Genomic DNA, 20,849 nt, shown 5'->3' with positions numbered 1-20,849 from the left:
AATTTTGCCAGTAGATGGCTGTAGAGTCTTACTAGTTCTTTTATCCTTGTGACGACAGCACCATGAGCTTCGGAGCTGAAATGAAAAGATCAGTCAGTATAACTTAACTGGGAGCTTATCTTTTGTGTGTCGTTTCCTACTCTCTTCCCCTTCCCCATCACCATCTTGAACACCCTGCTGTTTTGGAAGTACTTTTAAGTCACTAATTTTAATTAGCAAAAATAATTTTTATTTATAGAGCACTTAAAGATGTGCAAAGTACCTTTCAGCAGACCTCTGAGTAGAATTCAAATCTACTCTTTTTAAAAGATGTCTAAACAGAGATCCTGAGAGGATAAAGAAGTGATTTATTCCTGGCCACACAACTAAGAGTGTTGTCTTGGTCAGGATTCACATCAGTATCATCTAGAGCTGATTGCAGTGCTCACTCCACCATTTCCTGTCGCCTCTGCATTTCCATAGATTATTACCAAGCCCATGCTGTGTGTGGAAGGAACGAGGCAATGAATTATGACAATCTATTGTTCCAAATGCCATAGCAAACATCAAAACTTTTTTTCTCTTTTTGCCCCAATTATTTAATTTTTTAAAAATGGACCAGTCAAGTCATTCAAGTGAGGATATAAAAGCAGAAATATCCCAGGTCCTCTCCTGATACCTATAAAAGGTTGAGTACTCTAGTATGTTGAGCAGATGTTCTGTGACCATGAACAAGAATCACACAGAGTGAGAGGGATGGGCTTCAATCTGTGCTGAAAAAGGAAGTCCTGAAGAATTGAAGAAATAGTGGCTGTTCTCACTGGCCTCCAAATTTTAGTGAAGTGATAACTTACATTTTATACTTTACAAAGCATTGTCCCAAACATGTTCTCATTAACAAACACAACTCTATGTGAAACAAGTCCATCGGATATTTTGTAGATGATGCACGTCCAGAAAGTAAATGACTTGGCAGAAATCCCACAGCTATTAAAGCCAAGAGGTCAGGGAGAAGTCTCACCTATTAAAGGACCACTGTTCAAAGACTTGGATTTTAAGTGAGAGTTTTAGTTGGAATTCCAGGTGTCTTCCTGTACCCTCCTTTGGAATCATTTGTTTCTTGCACTCATTTACTATTTAAAATGAACCCCTCGCTCCCAGGTTCCAAAAGACAAGAATCTTTCCAGGGTAGCTTTGCCAGATTCCCACCCCAGCAACATGCCTTCCTCCACATCCTCCTGTCCTTTCTACTTACCCATTCTCAATGCAGGTGCCATAAATAGTCCTTACCCTTACCTGTATTATGACTAATAAAGTAGTTGATATCTTTACACTTTGTCAAAATGGATTGATTTTTGTTTTATGCCCATTATAAATATTTCTACTTTAAAATATTTGTAATTCTTTTAATTTATCTTCCACACTCATTGTTATGAACAGATGGGAAATGGTAGGTATTTACCTTTCCCACAATTTATTTATGAAAAATTAAATGACATTTCTTAGTCCTAAGTAGTTATCCAGCGGAGACAACAGCAGATAATGCAAAGAGCCCTAGACCAAGGTTCTATGTCTTTTCTCTATTGTCAGCATCCACTATTTGTTGCCACTTAACCTCTCTGAGCCTCGGCTTCTTCATTAGTAAAATGGGCATGATAATATTTGCATGATTTACCTTGACTTCCTACATCACAGGTTGGTGGAAAGAGTTAAATGACAGTGCTCATAACCATGAAGCAATACATTTGGAGCAGGTGTGTGTGATTATTTTTGTTATAGGATGAGGCCTTTTGGGGAGTTCAAAACCTGTTAAATTTACAGTAAGGTAAAAAATATCATTCCTATATTAAAGATGAGAGCAGCCCAAAAATACACAATGTAACTGGGAAGGCAGGAATTGAGGTACTGGGAAGGCAGGAATTGAGGTGCAGGGACATCCCTCTATTTGGATTTGCCTTTTTCCTAGGTATTTCTCCTCTTTTTCACATATAATTTCTGATCTCCCAGAACAAAGTAGAAGTCAATGTATGTTGATATTTAAGAATTATAAGAAAATTCAGAGGTTATCCATTCTGATCTTCCCAATGAAGAAATCTTTCCATTTCTTTTTTTTTATTTAAATTTTATTTTTATTTTCAGTTCCATGTTCCCTTCTCTCTACCCCTTTCCCCATCCATTGAGAAGGCAAGACATACATTATAGTCATGCAAAACATATTCTATATTAGTCAATGGCAGTGTATTTTAAAACTAAGTCAATATCTTGGTTGTTTTCAATAATAAAATTATTCAGGCTAATTCCAATAGATTTGTGATAGAAAAAGCCATCTACATCCAGAAAGAGGACTATGGAAACTGAATGTGGATCACAACATAATATTTTCTTTTTTTTTATTTAATAATATTATCCCTTGTATTCATTTTTCCAAATTATCCCCCCCTCCCTCCACTCCCTCCCCCCGATGACAGGCAATCCCATACATTTTACATGTGTTACAGTAAAACCTAGATACAATATATGTATGTAGATACCATTTTCTTGTTGCACATTAAGTATTAGATTCCGAAGGTATAAGTAACCTGGGTAGATAGACAGTAGTGCTAACAATTTACATTCACTTCCCAGTGTTCCTTCTTTGGGTGTAGTTATTTCTGTCCATCATTGATCAACTGGAAGTGAGTTGGATCTTCTTTATGTTGAAGATTTCCACTTCCATCAGAATACATCCTCATACAGTATTGTTGTTGAAGTGTACAGTGATCTTCTGGTTCTGCTCATCTCACTCAGCATCAGTTGATGTAAGTCTCTCCAGGCCTCTCTGTATTCCTCCTGCTGGTCATTTCTTACAGAGCAATAATATTCCATAACCTTCATATACCATAATTTACCCAACCATTCTCCAATTGATGGACATCCATTCAACTTCCAGTTTCTAGCTACAACAAAAAGAGCTGCCACAAACATTTTGGCACATACAGGTCCCTTTCTGCTCTTTAGTATTTCTTTGGGATATAATCCCAATAGCAGCAATGCTGGGTCAAAGGGTATGCACAGTTTGATAACTTTTTGGGCATAGTTCCAAATTGCTCTCCAGAATGGCTGGATTCTTTCACAACTCCACCAACAATGTATCAGTGTCCCAGTTTTCCCACAGCCCCTCCAACATTCATCATTATTTGTTCCTGTCATCTTAGCCAATCTGACAGGTGTGTAGTGGTATCTCAGAGTGGTCTTAATTTGCATTTCTCTGATCAGTAGTGATTTGGAACACTCTTTCATGTGAGTGGATATAGTTTCAATTTCTTCCTCTGAGAATTGTCTGTTCATATCCTTTGACCATTTATCAATTGGAGAATGGTTTGGTTTCCTATAAACTAGGGTCAGTTCTCTATATATTTTGGGAATGAGACCTTTGTCAGAACCTTTACTTTTAAAAATATTTTCCCAATTTGTTACTTCCCTTCTAATCTTGTTTGCATTAGTATTGTTTGTACAGAAACTTTTTAGTTTGATGTAATCAAAATCTTCTATTTTGTGATCAATAATGATCTCTAGTTCTCCTCTGGTCATAAATTCCTTCCTCCTCCACAGGTCTGAGAGGTAGACTATTTTCTGTTTCTCTAATCTATTTATTATCTCATTCTTTATACCTAAATCATAGACCCATTTTGATCTTATCTTGGTATATGGTGTTAAGTGTGGATCCATATCTAGAAATCTTTCCATTTCCAACTAAGTAGTCATCTAGTCTTTGATGAAATATATTAGGAATTTAGTGCCTCATAGCATAGCCAATTCTATTGTAAGACAGCATTGTTGTTTTTTTTTCAATTAAGTATTACTTTTTATGATATCCATAAGCACATTTCCCATTATCCAAAAATGTCTCAATCTTTGCTGAAAACTTCTGTGACAATGATTTTATTTCTAAGATATATAAAGGAAGTGATTCATGCTTGTAAGAATAAAAGCCATTCTCTAATTGATGTAGTCAAAAAGATATGAATAGGCACTTCTCAAAAGCAGAAATCCAATATATTAATAGTTATATGAAAATATTCTTCAAATCACTAATAATTAGTTAATTATTATTAAAATATCAAATTATTGTTAAATGCCAAAATTTAATTGTTAAACAGTTCTTAAACTGAAACGAGTCACTAAGTGATTTCCCACACATTGAATATTATTCTCTGCTCAGAAGAGGGTTGAGTAGGATTTTTTTTAAAACTAGACTCCATCAATCTTAGAATGTCCTGAACAAAATTTGACCCATTTTATTTGATTTGCTTTCCTCCTCCATCCCAACCCCAGTTTATATCTCTGAGAAAAATCTGCTACTGGCTATCTTTAGTTAGTCTCTCAAGCCTCCTTGTAACTCCGTTTAGTGACAGTTCTCACAGGGTCTGCAAACAGTGGACATTCTTCTTACTTCCCCTTTGCCCTTCTCCTTATATCCTTTTGTCTGGCCACCTGGGAAGCAGCAAAACCATGCTCCTCTCTGTGTGCAACCCAGCTGTCTTAACATTGGTTGTCCAGTTTGGTTAGTTGTACCTCTCTGGGCTGTCTCGCTCAGCTCGGATCACTGCCCAGAACTGGAAGCAATTTTCACATCTCCACTGATTCCATAGTCAAGGTCATCCCCCTCAGTCACTGAAAACCTGGAGAAGAATTAAATAGAGGAGAAACAGCCAGATGACTTCAGTACATCTGTGAGCTGGGTGAATCAGCTGTGTGTTGTTTGGCATTAACCATTAGAAATCAGTCCATTAAAAACCAGTAGGTGTTTCTCTTGGCCAGCTTGATGCTGTTAACATATTGGAATTCATTATTGTGTTGGGCAGCAACAGGGATTTCTAATGGGGGCTGTAAGTAAGCACCTATCAAGGGGCTGAACGTACCACAGTATTAGGAGCTGGAGCTAACTCTTCTAATAGGAAAGACAAATATATTGGCCATAGTCTGATGGTGTGGCGGGAAAGTCTTGGACTGAGAAATTGTTCTTGGTTTTTAGAAAGTGTCAATCCTCTTCAGCTGGGTGACCATGAAAACTTCTAGCTGTTGGTCTCCATGTGATCAGTGATGGAAAAGGTTAGAAAACTGTTGGGGGAAACTTAACAGTTCTTTTCCAAAAGAGGAGAGTGTGAGAAAGAGAAAGATATTTTTTCAAAGTTCAAAGAGGTGTTTCATCTTTTGAAGAGACCTTTTAAGTCACATATCTTTCCCATCACATAGCAAGCAAAAAAAACCAGCTAGTTAATGCCAAAAATTAAGTATTAATTCACCCTGCTCTGGGCTTTCACCCCTATGCCAGGGTCTATTGGTTCTAACTCCCAAATTCTGTTCCCTGCCAATACTTTTCAGAATTCACATGTTGTACTTGGAGACACATGTTAGGAGCATTAATGATTTTCCCAAAAGGTCAGCAAAGAAATCACATCTTCAACCCATCTATCCACACACCTTTTGAGGAATAGTAATATCTAATGATTTGTGATCCCCAAATGAAAGCAAATTGATGAGCCTACACAGAAATATAAAAAACCCCAACTCTTAGAAAGTGAATGTTTGTTTATATAACTTCCCACCTTCTCTACTCCATTGTAGAGATAAGGGGAGGGAGAAGAAAAACAAAATCCTTGTGACAAATAGGCATAATCAAACAAAAAAAATCCTATATTGGTCACATCCAAAAAAAGTATGTCTCATTGAGTACATCATATTTCTGTCAGAAATATATATAGTTTTTTTTTTCATCATTGATCCTCTGGAATCATGATTGTTAGATTGAGCAGAGTTCTGAAGTTCTTCAAATGTATTCCTTTTTTTCAATATTGTCAAAGTATAAATTATTCTCCTGATTTTGCCTGCTTCAATTTGCAATCTATGTGATGGGAAAGAGATGTGACTTAAAAGGTCTCTTTAAAAAATGATTTTTTTTATTATGGCTTTTTATTTACCAGATATATGATGCATGGGTAATTTTATAGCATTGACAATTGCAAAACCTTTTGTTCCAACTATTCCCCTCCTTCCCCCCACCCCCTCCCCCAGATGGCAGGTTGAGTGATACATGTTAAATATGTTAAAGTTAAATACAATATATGTATACATGTCCAAACACTTATTTTGCTGTACAAAAAGAATCAGACTTTGAAATAGTGTACAATTAGCCTGTGAAGGAAATCCAAAATGCAGGCGGACAAAAACAAAGGGCCTGGGAATCCTATGTAGTGTTTCATAGTCATCTCCCAGAGGTCTTTCGCTGGTGCAGCTTGTTCAGTTCATTACTGCTCTATTGGAACTGATTTGGTTCATCCAATTGTTGAAGAGAACCACGTCCATCAGAATTAATCATCATATAGTATTGTTATTGAAGTATATAATAATCTCCTGGTCCTGTTCATTTCACTCAGCATCAATTCTTATAAGTCTCTCCAGGACTTTCTGAAATCCTCCTATTGGTCAATAATACTAATTTTTAATGAAAACTTTAAAAATATGTTAAAGATAGAATGGAAAAAAGATAGGCCATTAAGTAATTGAGGCTGTTCCCCAAAATGGAGGAATTGGGCCCTCTCAAAAGGAAATGACCTCTATTTCAAAGAATGTTGACATGCAGATAAGTATCACAAAAATTTTTTTTGAAAGTAGGAAAGGGACTATTGTGTTTTGTGGTCTATTCCATAAGGATCTATTATGATCTATGCCCATAAAGGATCCTCTTTATAACATTCCCAAATAGTCATGCAGCTTTTGCCAAAAGACCAAGAAGAGACAATTCACCACCCCTCTCTCTCTTTTTTTTTCCCTGAGGCTGGGGTTAAGTGACTTGCCCAGGGTCACACAGCTAGGAAGTGTTAAGTGTCTGAGGGCAGATTTCAACTCCGGTCCTCCTGAATTCAAGGCTGGTGCTCTATCCACTACACCACCTAGCTGACCCAATTCACCACCTCTCAAAGCAACTCATAACATTTTGGATATGTTTAATTGCCAGAAAACTCTTCATGATATCAAGTCTAATTTAGTTCTTTTGTAACTTCTACTCATTATTCTTGTTTTAACCTGTGGTGCTAAACAGAACAAGGTTAATCTCTCTTCTACATGACAATCCTTCTCATATTTAAAGACAGTTATCCTCATCCCACTCACTCAGTTATCTTTTCTTCGAGATAAACATCCCATTAACTGGTTCTCATATGACATAGGCTAAAGACCCCTTGAACAACCTGGCTGACTTCCTCTTAGTGCCATCCAACTTTTCAATATAAACTGTGGCTCCCAGATCTGAATGCAATTCTCCATATAAGACCTGTCAAAAACAGAGTACAGAGAAACTTTTAAGGGTCAGAGAGAGAAGACAGAAGTAATGAGAATTGGTGACTGAGAGCTTTTTTGTCAACCTGATGCTAACAATAGAGATCCTTGATATATTTCTCACATATGTAAATAGAGCATACTCAAGGACCTGCCATACCTAATAGCTACTACCCATTTCTGTTAATTCACATGGGCACAAATGATAAAAACCAAAAAACAATATGAAATATATAAGATCCTAGGCAAAAAAACTGAAGACCTTAGAGGGCATTTTAATCTCTAGTTACAATTTAAGGCAAAGGCTTCAAAAAAGGAGAGTTATAGATTAGGGAGATAAACAGCTAGAAAAGATTTCTTAGAATGGTATTTGGATTTTTGAGCCATGATTTATGCAGATATCTATTGACATTCTCCCTCTCAGACACAAAGAGAGAAATAGGTAAGTTTTAGGGTTGGATGATAATTACATTCTTTCAAAGTTGGAAAAAGCAAAGAGACAGTCCATGACATGATGCTGATAGATTGTAGAACAAAAAGTAAGAGAAGAGATTCTGAATTCTCTCCACCAGGGATGTCTAGCCAGAAGGGGGAAAGGAAAAGAGGGTATTAGAAACAAGGCTGGTTGTGTACTCTGGGACAAAAAGGGGAAGGAACTATACTATCTATTTTTTAATTCTAATTTTTTAAAAGGTGGAGAAAGCAGTAAGAGAAGTTGCTAAAACACATGACCAATAATTCAGACCTATTCCATTGAAATAGACTAGAACTGATTGGAGATTTGGTGAAGAGAAGGGGAGGAAAGTAATTTCAGTTTGGCATTTGTGATGGAGAAAACAGGTAGAATCTAACATCCCACATCTGATTATGAGAGAATAAAGTTTAAAAAAGGACTAATAGGGTTCCATATCTTAAAATTCCCAAAGGAAGTGGGCCAAGGAGGCATATGAGGAAGCTCTCTGGGAATATAATACTGAAGATACAGGAAAAATTCCAATAAGGAAGAATTAATAAGAACAATAATTGACATTGATATATTTCTTAGAAATTAAATGATAGTGTGTATACATCTCTCTGTGTGCGTATGTGTGTTTATAGTGTCTTAAGGTTTGTAAAGAGTTTTAGAAATATCTTGTTTAATCCTCACAACAATCCTGGCAGGCAAGTACTATTATCTCCATTTCACAAATGAAAAAACCAAGGCTAAACTTAGCCTTTAGATCATACAACAAAGAAGAGATGAAACTAGCCTTGAATCCAAGGTCCTCCTGGTGCCAAGTCATCTCATTATGCTATGCTGCTTCTCATCTTTCACATTCTGCAATCCCATTTGGAAGTCAGACATATAAGATGAGACCAATTATGCTATAAATGACCTACTTAGAAGAGAATGGCTGTCAGTGCCTTGGTCTCTGACCCTGTGGGATGGGGTGTAGTGATGGTGCATATGTGCTAAAAATTCCAAAAAGTAAGATGAGTGAGGACTAGAGAGGTTGGGGATAAATTATGAAGGAAATGGGTCTTTTTTTTTTTTTTGTGAGCTTAACAATTGTCAACAAGAAAGAATTAAAAATAAGTATTTGGTTTTTTTTTTCAAGTGAGTGCATATAAAATTTAACAAGGTGATAACAAAGCTACCTTGTTTATTTAACCTTTTGAACTTTTTCTTTTCCCTCAGTTTTTTTTTTTTTAATGTTTTGGGGATTTATCTATGTTATTTTCCATTAACACTCTCCCTCCACATAGAAACAAACTCTCTATTGTGACAAATAAGGATAGTCAAATGACTAAAAAATCAATGCATTGGTGACATTTGAAAATGATATCTCATTGCAAATCTCTAGTCTATTACCTCTCTACAAAGATGCAGGAGACATACTCCATCATAATCCTTCTCAAGTCAAGGTGGCCTTAAAGAAGTACTGAAATATTTCCAAGTTGTTTTCCTTCACATTATTGTGGTCATCATGGAATTGTTCTACAGCTTCTTCTTGTTTCCATCTATATCAATTCACACCAAATCTCAAGATGAAGCTTTTAGAAGATGGGTAAAATTTGGGTAGGTGAAAAGGAGGGAGTATAGCATTCTTTCCATGTTGAGGGCATATCAACAATGGTGTTCATTATATCCTCAGAGCCATAAGGTGACAAGCTTGCATAGAGCTATCTAGAAAGGTAGCAGGAAATAAAATTGTATAGGCAGTTAATGAAAATATTAAAATATTATCAATTAATAACAATATTAAAATATTAAATGCTAAGCTGAGGAGTTTGAGAATTTGGATGTCTACATACCTCCTATGTATTTGATTTTTATTTGCTATCAATTACAGACTAGAAAGATGCAATTAGAACTATATAATACATAATCAATCATAATTGATATCATAATATCATAATCATAATATAATCAGTAATAATCAACATTCATCACAATGCCAGGAATCAATACACATTAAACATCTACTATGTGCCAGATATAGGACTAAATATTAGGGATACAAAAAGAGCCAAAAGACAATTCTTGCCCCCAGAGGATTTACAGTCTAATGGGAGAAGGCAACATGGACCAATAATTGCCTGATAAATTATTTTTAATCATGTGTCACTCAGAATTTTAAGAACTTTTTCTCTTATGAGAGAAAAAGGTTTAGGTTAAGAAGCTTTATAGGTATCTGTCTTTAAGAAAGATAGACCAATTCAAGTGTCTGGTTATAACTCCATTAGGTAGGCCTGAAAGCAGCTGCAAAACACACACAATATACACACTCACTCACATACAAACTCACCATCAGCTCTTTGGTGCATGTTTTCAGCTCCTCCTAATGAGGTAAGTTTTCTCTCTGGCCGGGGAGGTTTTCTAAATGTTTTCCAACAGCATGTGTGAATGTCTCTGGTTCAGAAGAGTTTCAGGTTCTTAGCCACACCCTGGAGGGTGAGATGTGACAGACTGTCTCACCTCAGAGTTCAAATGTCACCCCTTGGAACTGAATGGGGGGGAAGGGAATAAAGGGGACTGTAGTCAGGAACGGTTACTCTATATGAGGGTAAAATCCTGCCACCGAATCACTGGCCCTGCTACCTTCCCCTCCCCATCCACCCCAACACACACACGGGAGCACACAGCCAGCTAGCTCTTTGAAAACTTCTAATTTACTAGTTGCCTTTCTTATTGGAAGTATATTTTTAGGTCAAAGTGTTGACAAGTTTGTCATTTGCAGACTCTGCCAACACACCCCCACCCCACCCCACCCCCACCTTAGTTATTTGGTATTTTTTTCCTCCTGTCTTTCAAAGAAAGAAAAAAAAGTGAGTTGTGCAGGCAGTGTCTTATCCAAGGTGTCTGGCAGTGGCTCAGCACTCTGGGAAGGAGAGATTTATGGTCCTGTTCTCTGGCTCTGTTTTGCCTTAGCTCACTTAAAACAACTGGGTAAATGAGTTCACTTTATCCATCAGAATGGAATGGGGGGCCCTGCACACGCCTGAGATCTGGCGGAGGTGGGGTGGGTGCAATTTTCATGTCTGCATCACTTACCCTGAGATAAGCCTATATTATGTCTGTCTGAGGTCATTAAACCAGAGGGTGGGGGTGGAGGTGGGGGCTGAATGACAGGATTCAAGTACACCATTTCATGACTGGGTAGCTGGGTCCATTTCAGAGGATTGTCATGCTCTGAGGAGCTCTCTCAGTTTGAGCACCAAATCTTTGATGACTTTTGCTTGGAGACACTCAGCTGCATTTCTGTTTTAAAGTTCCCCAAGAGCAAGAATGTGGTTTACTTCTTACAGAGGCCCTTGGTACACTTTGATGCATCTTGCACACTGGTAGGTGTTCAGTAAATGTTGGTTAATGATGTGAAAATGAAACCAAGACCGATCTCAGAACTAAGGTCAAATAGCTTTTCAGTTCCCATTAAGAGTGCGAGACAAGGTGGAATGGTAAAATCAATCAATAAATCAGTGAAAAGACTAAATTTGAGTTCCAGCCAGTAAACTGACTTTGGGAAAGTCTGTATCTCTTAGTTTACTTATCTGTAAAGTGGGAATCATAACACTTGCTCTAGCTAACTCATAGAGTCATTGCAATGAAAGAATGTTATACAAATGTAAGCCTATTATCATTAACAAGTTACCATCTGTTATTTGGATGTGGATTATCTATACAATAGATTATATGATAGATATTTATTCCCAGCCTTATTTTCTTGATACTCACTCCAACCTCCCTTCTCCCTTATAGTCATATAAAGGATAGGGCTGGAAAACAAAAACAAGCTTTAATAAAGATGGTCATCCTAGGACCTTGTATATTATAATAGAGCATAGGTTCTAGGAGGTTATATCACACTGGAAAGGTTTTGAGAAGTCTCAGCAATATACTCTGCCTGCTGCTTGGAAAACTAGCCTAAGTTCAGAGAAGCTCATTACTTACCTCTTTGGTCATTCACTCTCCCTTAGACCCATTTGGTTTATTAGCAGCTGATTTCTGGACAGGTTTCCTTTTCTTGCCCTTTTCTGGAAACTTTGTGCCCCATGTTTTATAGTCAAATTTTCAGTCAAGTTTTCACTCCCCTTGGTCAATTGCTACTCTCTTGATAATTGTGATGTCAGAGATGGTAAATCAACTAGATGTACCTGAGAGAAAACACATTCCCTACTTATGACACTCACCTGCCTCAAGTGTGGAGCAGATGGGAACCTAGCCAGCGCCCACATCAACTAGTATGAGTTGTTGTTGTTTGTCCTTCATTCTTGAAGAGGACGAGGATGTCATTGAGGGGATGCCATGACATGCAAGTGAGTTGGAGGGCTACAGCAAGGTCACCTGCCTCACATTCCCCTCCAGAATCCTCTGGGTCCAGTGGCCAGGTATAGATCAAGATCCCCAGAGATGGAACAACTCTACATCTTTCCTAAAATGAAGTGATGCAATGCGGTGAATAGAGCCCCAAGCTCAATCCAGCTTCAGATGCTTACTAGCTATATGACCTTGGGCAAGTTACTTAGCCTATTTGCCTCAGTTTCCTTATCTGTAAAATGATCTGGAGAAGAAATAGCAAACCACGTCAGTATCTTTGCCAAGAAAATCCCAAATGGGGTTAAAAAGAATTGGATACCACTACACCAAATAGCACTTACTTCCCAGAATTGTTCCAAGGATCAAATGAGATAATATTTATAAAAGCACTGAGCACAAGGCCTGGCACATAGTAAAGTGTTATATAAATGTAAGCTATTATTAGAGACTGTCTGACTAAGGCAAAGTCAAGTCATCTCTCATCATGCAGCTCAAGACCACATTCTGTGATCAGTTTTTTTGTTGCCCTATCATACTGGTGACTTTAAGAGCTGGCAGTCCACTAAAAGCCCCTAAATCCTTTTCAGGGATTTTGCTATCTAATCATATTTCATTCATTTTATGTTATTGAAGTCAGTTTTGAATGTGGGTATAAGAATTTCTATTTTGTCCTATTTCTTTTCATCTTTATATATGTATATATATGCATATATATATATACATACATATGACTATAATTAAGTAAATAAAAATATCATCAAAAAAGCAACTGAGCCCTCTCCTGTACCAAGCTTAGCATTTCCTTCCCTAACCTTTCCCAGGGCTACTTAGGGAGAGATGAGTTAAGCCAGAAGAGAGATAAATGGATAGATAAGATAGATGATAGATGGATAGATAAACAGATGCAGAGATAGGTGATAAATGGATAGGTGATAGATTAGGTAAATGTTAGGTAGTTAAAGTAAAAGAACAGACAACTGATAGAATTTATAAAGCCCTTACACTATCCTCAAGAAGCTTATATTTTGATGAAGATAACACTAAGAGCAAGAAAGGGTATAAGAAAGATACAATAGGAATGCAGAAAGTCATGGGCTGAATTATGGCTTCATGGGTGCTTCCTAAAATGAAGGTCCAGAGAGAATTTACCACAGGAGGAGACTGAGATTGGGGCATTGTCGTCATGAAGATAGCTACTAGTGACAATAAAAACTAACTTTCATCCTCTCCTCCAAACCTTTCACCCTCCCGAAGTTTACCTCCTACTGGCTCACTCCAATAAACATTCTCAACATAATACGACCCAGAAAAAATGAACATTTAGTCCTCATACACCTATTTTAAAATCACATTTTTTCCAAACCCGTGTTAAACTCTCAGTAATCTGGATTAATGAATTTAAAATGTTTCAATCCCCTCCCAACCTAGATCAGGACAATAGGCTTTCTGAAAATGGAGGCATGAGGCAAGAATGAAAAAAGCCCAGAACTTCAAAGAGGCCTGTTTAAATCATGACTACATCATTTGGTAGCTGTGGCACCCTAAGCAAGCCATTGACTCTCTCTAAGCTTCAGTTTTTTATTTGTAAAACAACAGTAAAGAAAAAGATATTGTCTGAGAGGCTCCTTTAACTCCAAAATCATATGATTTTTAGGCTGTTTATTTTGTTTTTGTTTTTATTAAAGTTTTTTATTTACAAAGCATATGCATGGGTAATTTTTCCAACACTGACTCTTGCATAACCTTTTGTTCCAAATTTTCCCCTCCTACCCCCCCACTCCTTTCCCTAGCTGGCAAGTAGTCCAATATATGTTAAATATGTTGAAAATACATGTTAGATCCAATATATGTATACATATTTATATAGTTATCTTGTTGCACAAGAAAAATGGAATCAAGAAGGAAGAAAAAGAAAAACTGAGAAAGAAAAAAAATGCAAGCAAATAACAACAGAAAGAGTGAGGATACTATGTTGGCTAATTGTTATAAAAGATAAATTGCCCAGACCCCAGTCTCTGCCTTTTAAAAAAATTTGCTTAGCAACTTATTTGCTCTCTCACTATTTCTCTCATTATTGGCAATAGCCATTTTTCTCTGTGCTCTGGAATAGTCAAGGAAACCCTCAGACATTTTCTCAACTTCCTGACCCCAGTAAGGGACTGCCCCACCCCTCACCCTTCACCCCTCACCCCCAGACCTATGAACAATCCTCTCTTTGAAGAGCCTCTCCCTAGGCCTCGCTGACAGCCCACATCATATGAAGCTAATCAGAAGGAGCATGGTGTAGGAGGAATGACAAACTGTGTTTCTCATTTCAATAAAGTTTGTGCTGAACATTGGAAACAGCTGTGGGCCAGGGCAGCTGAACACACAAGAGCTTTTTGGGGGGCTGGTTGAAGATTAACTAGAATGCCTGGAGGCCCCATGAAGTCCCATTCAAGGAGTACTTTGCCATTCAGAGATTAATGGTGCACATGTTATCCTTCTACTAGATAGTAAGCAACTTGCAAGCAAAGTCTAGGAATATCCCCTTTCCCTACCTGTAAGGAGTTTGTGCAAGATAAATGAGAAAGGTGATTTCATTTATGTGTGACTTGCAGAACCTACCATCCCTAGGAGCTGAATGTAGGCCTTGGAAGCCATGTATTCCCTGGGTTGAAGGGAAAGACTATATTTTTGTTATTTACAGACTTAGACTGCAGGTTCGATTCAGTTCAATTCAAATCAATCCAGTGAATACTTATGTTTATAGCACTGTGAAAATTAGAAAAATATATGAACAAGATAAAATCCCAGTCCACAAGGAGCTTATAGTCTATGTAGGAGTATATTGCATGGACACAAAAGCAAAGTTAGCTATATTAATAACATCCAGAATGGAAGAAGTAAAAGTAACCACCATACCTTGCCCTGGTCAGACAATACTTGGATAGTGAGCTCAGGTCTGGGCTCAATACTTTAGGGAGGATATTAACAAGTCAGAGAACAACCAGGAAAAGAGAGACTAAGATGGTTAGAAGATTGGAAATCATGACATCAAAGACAAGTTAAAGAAATTGCACCGATGTTTGGCCTGGAGAAAACTTAGAAGAGACGTGAAAGCTGACACCAAATCTTTAAAGAGCTATGAAGTAGAAGAAGGATTATGCTTTTTCTACTTGATCCTAGAGGATGGAGCAAACAATAATGGGTGAAGCCATATGTATCTAGCCCTTTAACTGAACCTTCAGGGAGAGGGAAAAAGAGCATCAGGAAGAGATAGGAAAGAAAAGAGAAGTCTATTACAAGAAGAGGGAAAGGAATATTCTAATAAATTTAAGTGCGATGAAATGAAAAGTTTCTTGAAAATTAGAAACACCTAAAATATAATAAATTGCCCAAAGTCTGGGTAAATATTTGTCAGGGTATTTTGCAATAGGTATAGATGGCATTAGACTTTGAAATTTCTTTCAACCCTAAGATTCTGTAAAATACCCCCATTATAAGGGGAGGAACGGTGATAGAGTGGACAGAGTTGGAAGACCATGGACAAGTCTCTTCTGTTGGTTTGGCAGTTGACCCATGGCAGCAACATCACTAGGGCAACAATCAGTTTCCTTCACAACATATAGTAACTTCTAAATGGTCGTAGTGACTGTGTTTTTATTGTAGAAACTTGTTCCAGGTTTCCAGGAAGCAAAGAGTGAAACCAGTCAGAAGAAAAGGCAAATTCTACCTCAGTCCATTTTCCTTTCACTTATGTGTATGTATTTAAATGTATTTTGTTGGAGAATATATTCACAAGATATAATATTATTTCTCATAACCACCTGCACTTGGTACTTATTTTGCTGGGCATCCCTTTGCTTACAGCTTGAAAGTACAATAGATCCCCCCAGGAGAGAAAAATCTTTCTTAGCCAGGGCTGAGAGCTCAATCCCAGAACCATTGTTCAGCGTTTATGCTCTCTAACCAGAAGCAAAAGCAAGCACCATTTCCTAACTACCTTGCTAAGAGCATAATTACAATGAATATGGGCCTTTTTTTTTTTCCTGAGGCAATTGGAGTTAAGTGACTTGCCCAGGGTCACATAGCTGGGAAGTGGTAAGTGTTTGATGTGAGATTTGAACTCAGGTCCTCCTGACTTCAGGGACGATGCAGTATGGGCTATATTTTACATAGTTGTCTCATCAACATGAAACAAAGTTATGGCCTATATATGTGCAAATACAGTGTTCCTGCAATATAGATACAATGTGGCTTTGGGGAGAAAGTCACTTTATCAGCTGAGGAAATCAGCAAAGGTCCCACTTAAACTGAATCATGAATGAAACTAGGGATTGTAAAAGATAGAAATGAGAAAAACATGCATGCATTTCAGGAAGGACAACCTTTATAAAAGCAAAGAGATGGGGAATGGGATACAATGTATGAGAAGGCCAGCTTGGCTAGCCTGGAGTGTGTATATGTACAGGGAAGAAATATATAAAAAGGGGGCAACTAGGTGGCGCATTGGATAGAGCACCAGCCCTGGAGACAAGAAGACCTGACTTCAAATTCGCCCTCAGACACTTAGTAGCTGTGTGAACTTGGGCAAGTCACTGAATCTCAATTGAAGATGGAGAAAGGAGATTGTCTATTTGTTCCATATTTATGGAGGAAAAGAAGAATTTTGTATGCCCAACATAAAAGTTTATATTTATTCTATTTCTATTTATTCCATATTTATGTATATTTTTGTGGAGAAGAAGGAGGAGAAAAAGGAGGAAGAGGAACAGAAAGAGGAGAAAGATAAAGAGAAGGAAGAGGAGGCAGGAGAGGAGAAAGAGAAGGAAAAGGAAGATTTTGTATGCCTAACACAAGCGTTTATATTTATTCTCTTTCTAAGTATTTCATATTTATGTATGTTTTTGTCTTTCCATTAGAATATATGCTCCTCTTAATAGGAACTGTTTCTTTCATTGCATTTGTATTTGGGGTCCAGCATAGTTCCTAGCATAATTGATGCTTGTTCTTATTGCTGTAAATACTGTCTTCCTATTGTAAACCTATATACATTTTTTGTCTAATTTTTGTTCCTATTCTCCTTAAAATCTTCTATAGCCATTCACCAATGCTATGAACTGTCTCCTATATCCCTTGACATTTTACAAAGTGCCAAAATGTCCATCAGTTATCCCATTCTCAGCATACGTTCCGGGCCCACTTTCTTTTCTAATCATACACAACTTTGAGTCATCGACTTCTTCTCCTACATAAGTCCTTTTCTATATTTTATTTTTTCCAATTGCATGTAAAAATTTTTAACATTCATTTTTAATATTCTGAATTCCAAATTCTTTCCTTCCTTTCTTCCTTTCTCCCCTCCCTGAGATGGCAACAATTAGATATAGGTTATATATTTGCAATTATGCAAATATATTTCCATACTGTCATGTGGTGAAAAAAAAGCAAGAAAAAATTTTTAAATTTTTTCATATGACTATAGATGGTTTTAATTTTATCATCTGAAAATTGTTTTTATCCTTTGATTATCAATCAGGGAATAACTTGTATTCTTCTAAACTTGACTCAGTTCTTTATATACTTAAATTTAATGTAATAAAATTATCAGTTTTAGATCTTGTAATATTCTCTATACTTTGGTCATAAATTCTTGCTTTCTCCATAAATAAGTAAACTATTCCATGCTCCCCAAATATCCCTTTTCTTTATACCATCCTTTATGTCTAAATTAGGTACCCATTATAATTTTATCTTTGTCTGCAGTGTGAAATGTTGCTCTATATCTATTTCTGCCAAACTGTTTTCCAGTTTTCCTGATAGTTTTTGTCAAATAGTGAATTCTTGTCCTAAAATCTTAGATCTTGAGTTTGTCAAACATTAGATTATTATGGTCTTTTATTACTTTGTAATGTGTGCTTAATTTGTTCCACTAACCCACCTGCATAAAGTCTTCATTTGTAGTCTTTTACAAATTCATTCGATTCATGCTCACATTGGGCTTCTCCATTGATTTTGGAATTACCTGCAACTTTTGTTTAGTTACCTAAACTTTTTGGAGGCTACTATTGGAAGGCTCCTAGACATAAAGGATAATCAGAAAAAATGTTGGCATTTAGATCTTACCCTCTCCTCATTAGGGTTTCTGATACACTTTTCTTCCTATGATTGGAGAGGATAGAAGGCAGATAGCAGAGTACTCCTCCCAGATCCTACAGTTAAGGAGGGGTCCCAGTGCAGCCACTTCATCATCTCCCACCAGGATTCGAGTCTTCATCATATCCCCAAACTTGATACTCCTCCCTTTTAGCTTCTTTTTATGTGATGTCTTCTCCCATTAGATTCTGCTTTTCTGGAACAGGATATGACTTTGCCTCTCTTTGTATCCCTAGTTCTTACCACAGTGCCTAACCTATAGTAGGCATTAAATATTTATTGACTGATGACTTTAAGGAATCTCTGTACATAGACTCCACTGGACATCATCTATGAAAGAAGCAAATAACTTTAGTCAATTGACATTTGATACCTAATTTTAATATATTATTTAATAAATAAAAGTTTGGACAAAATTATTTTTAGAAATATCATAAAATCCTTGAAAGAGAAAAGCTTTTTGTCCTTTTATGATTTTTTTTTGCAAAACAAAAAAACCAATAATAATTACAGTGGGATCTTAATTATATTTCAGTCAAAAATGTTCTCTCTATAAAATATCATGTTACAGCTTACCTTCATCAAGGTTGCTCTCAGTGCCTAAATAAATTATTCTCTCAAAGACTGAGTAGAGATGAGAAAGTGGTACATGGACCCGTATCCTCATCTCTTTCATATATATTGAAAACCAGTCCCTTATGAGCCCACAGAACTGTGTCATCTGCATCACAGACTTCATACTGTGTGTATAGTTGGTCAGATCCAGCTGTTCTTCCCACCTTGTTTTCTTTCGTGCCATTTCTACTTCCTCAAGCAATACACTGGGGACTGTGATATTAGATTCCATATGTGGTGTCTCCACAGTCATTGATGGGGAAAAGAATTTGTCATAGAAACTTGACAGATTTCTTTTTTTTCCATTTGTTTTGGTGCCTTCCCAGCTCCATCCTTAAATACCCTCAGGACAAATGAATTCAGGACTTCTTGCCAAGCTTTCTGTTTTTTTTCCTCTGGGGCTTTTCACAGTTTTATGGAGTGATATTGCTCATAATCTTCCACTATCCTCATCTGTAAATTTTTAATCACAACATAAATAAATAATGCAACAAGAACTTTCCACTTGTTAAAGGAAACACCCCATAACTTTGAGGGAAGGGACTGTGATGTACACATCTCTGCCCAGTGTCCAACGCCCAACTAAAGCATACAAGTGAGGCACAGTCAACATGTTGCATAGTAATAGGAGGTAGACAGCACACTTCATATCAGACTCTCACTAGCTGTGTGATCCTAAGCAAGTCACTTAATCTCTAAACCTCAGTTTCCTAATCTGTAAAAGAAGTTGGACTCAACTTCTGAGGCACCTTCAATTCTACATTTATGAGCTACTTTAGTCTCTGATGGCTTAGCCAAACTGTCCTTGGAAAAAAAAAGAGAGTAAAAAGTACCCCCATTTCTAACCCCCTACAATTAGAGGTCTGAAGACCTTCATTCCAAGTGTCACCAATTCAATTACTAAGCATTTATTGAGAATATACAAAGTGCTTAGCACCATTAGTTTGTGCATCAGTAAACCTTTAGCTGCCTGGAGAATAGAATAAGAAACCAGAATAAAGGAACGAAGAAAGAAAGCCTTTCTTACTCCCCTTCTTCCCTCCCCTCTCTCACCAAAACCAGGTGGGTAATAATTTGAAGTAATGAGTAATTTAATCATTTTAAAACAGCTCTGGAACCCCAGGGCAGGGATTTCTGGGGAAGGGGACCTGGTGCCTGTTTACCTTGGCTGTCCTACAGAACTCTCCCTTCTATCCCCACCCCCATCCTTATTTAGTTGCTGGTTGTCAAGGAGATGGCTGACAATTTCCATTTTCCAAGTCTTTCTGTTGGAACTCTACCGAGACACTTTGGAAACTCCCCACTCCTCCCTGATCCCGAGGCCAAAGAACTTGGGGATGCTGGCCAGGCAGGGATGGCTACAGTTTCCCTAGTCCTCAGGCATAAAGGAAGAGGAAGGGAAAGTTATACAGAAAGTGACTTAGAGAATTCTACATAATTTAGAAAACACAAAATCCCCCCTCCTAAACCCTTTCCTGTTCCTACAACTGAGAAAAATTAAGGCAAGAAAGGTACTGTGATGTGCCTATGGTCATATAAATAATACCTGGATTCTATAAAGACCCAGTCCTTTTCCCCAGACCTTCTCTTCCCTTCTGGTATTCCTATTTCTCAAAACTTTACCACTATTTCCCCACCTCTACTCCTTCCCAAAGCCCATTTTCCAATGCAATTTCTCTCCACATCTCCACCTCTTAGAATACTTTTCAGATGCCATCTCCTCCATGATCTCCCCAAATGAAAGTAATGTTTATCTCCCCAAATTCACATTGATTTGTGTGGCTCTCTCCTTTGCATCAATTTAATTTTATTAGTAGGTTTTTTTTTAGCATATTTATCACGATCCATTTCACCTAGAAAGTCAGAGTGTACAGAACATAAGGCACTGGATGGGATGTTAGGAAAATTGGGCTCACTAGATCTTCCCACCTCTGGCATTTATGATCTATGTGACCTTGGGTTTAACCTCTTTATGTCTCAGCTTCCTCATCAGTAAAATCAG

The 20,849-nt window shown here is 37.3% G+C and overlaps 1 long non-coding RNA gene across 1 annotated transcript; it reads right to left on the bottom strand.

Moving 5' to 3' along the window:
* Positions 1–2,121: 2,121 nt before the first annotated feature.
* On the bottom strand, positions 2,122–20,035 carry LOC141559732 (uncharacterized). Its single transcript, XR_012487539.1, has 5 exons — positions 20,011–20,035; positions 18,203–18,562; positions 10,086–10,283; positions 9,149–9,463; positions 2,122–4,640 (listed from the first exon to the last, which is right to left on the bottom strand). It is a non-coding gene; the product is annotated as an uncharacterized LOC141559732 (long non-coding RNA).
* Between the last annotated feature and the right edge of the window lie 814 nt (positions 20,036–20,849).

This window comes from Sminthopsis crassicaudata, chromosome 3 (genome assembly GCF_048593235.1).
Source record: "Sminthopsis crassicaudata isolate SCR6 chromosome 3, ASM4859323v1, whole genome shotgun sequence".
Lineage (NCBI taxonomy): Eukaryota > Metazoa > Chordata > Mammalia > Dasyuromorphia > Dasyuridae > Sminthopsis > Sminthopsis crassicaudata.
Note: the sequence above shows the minus strand (reverse complement) of the source record. Positions and strands in the feature narration are given on the sequence as shown.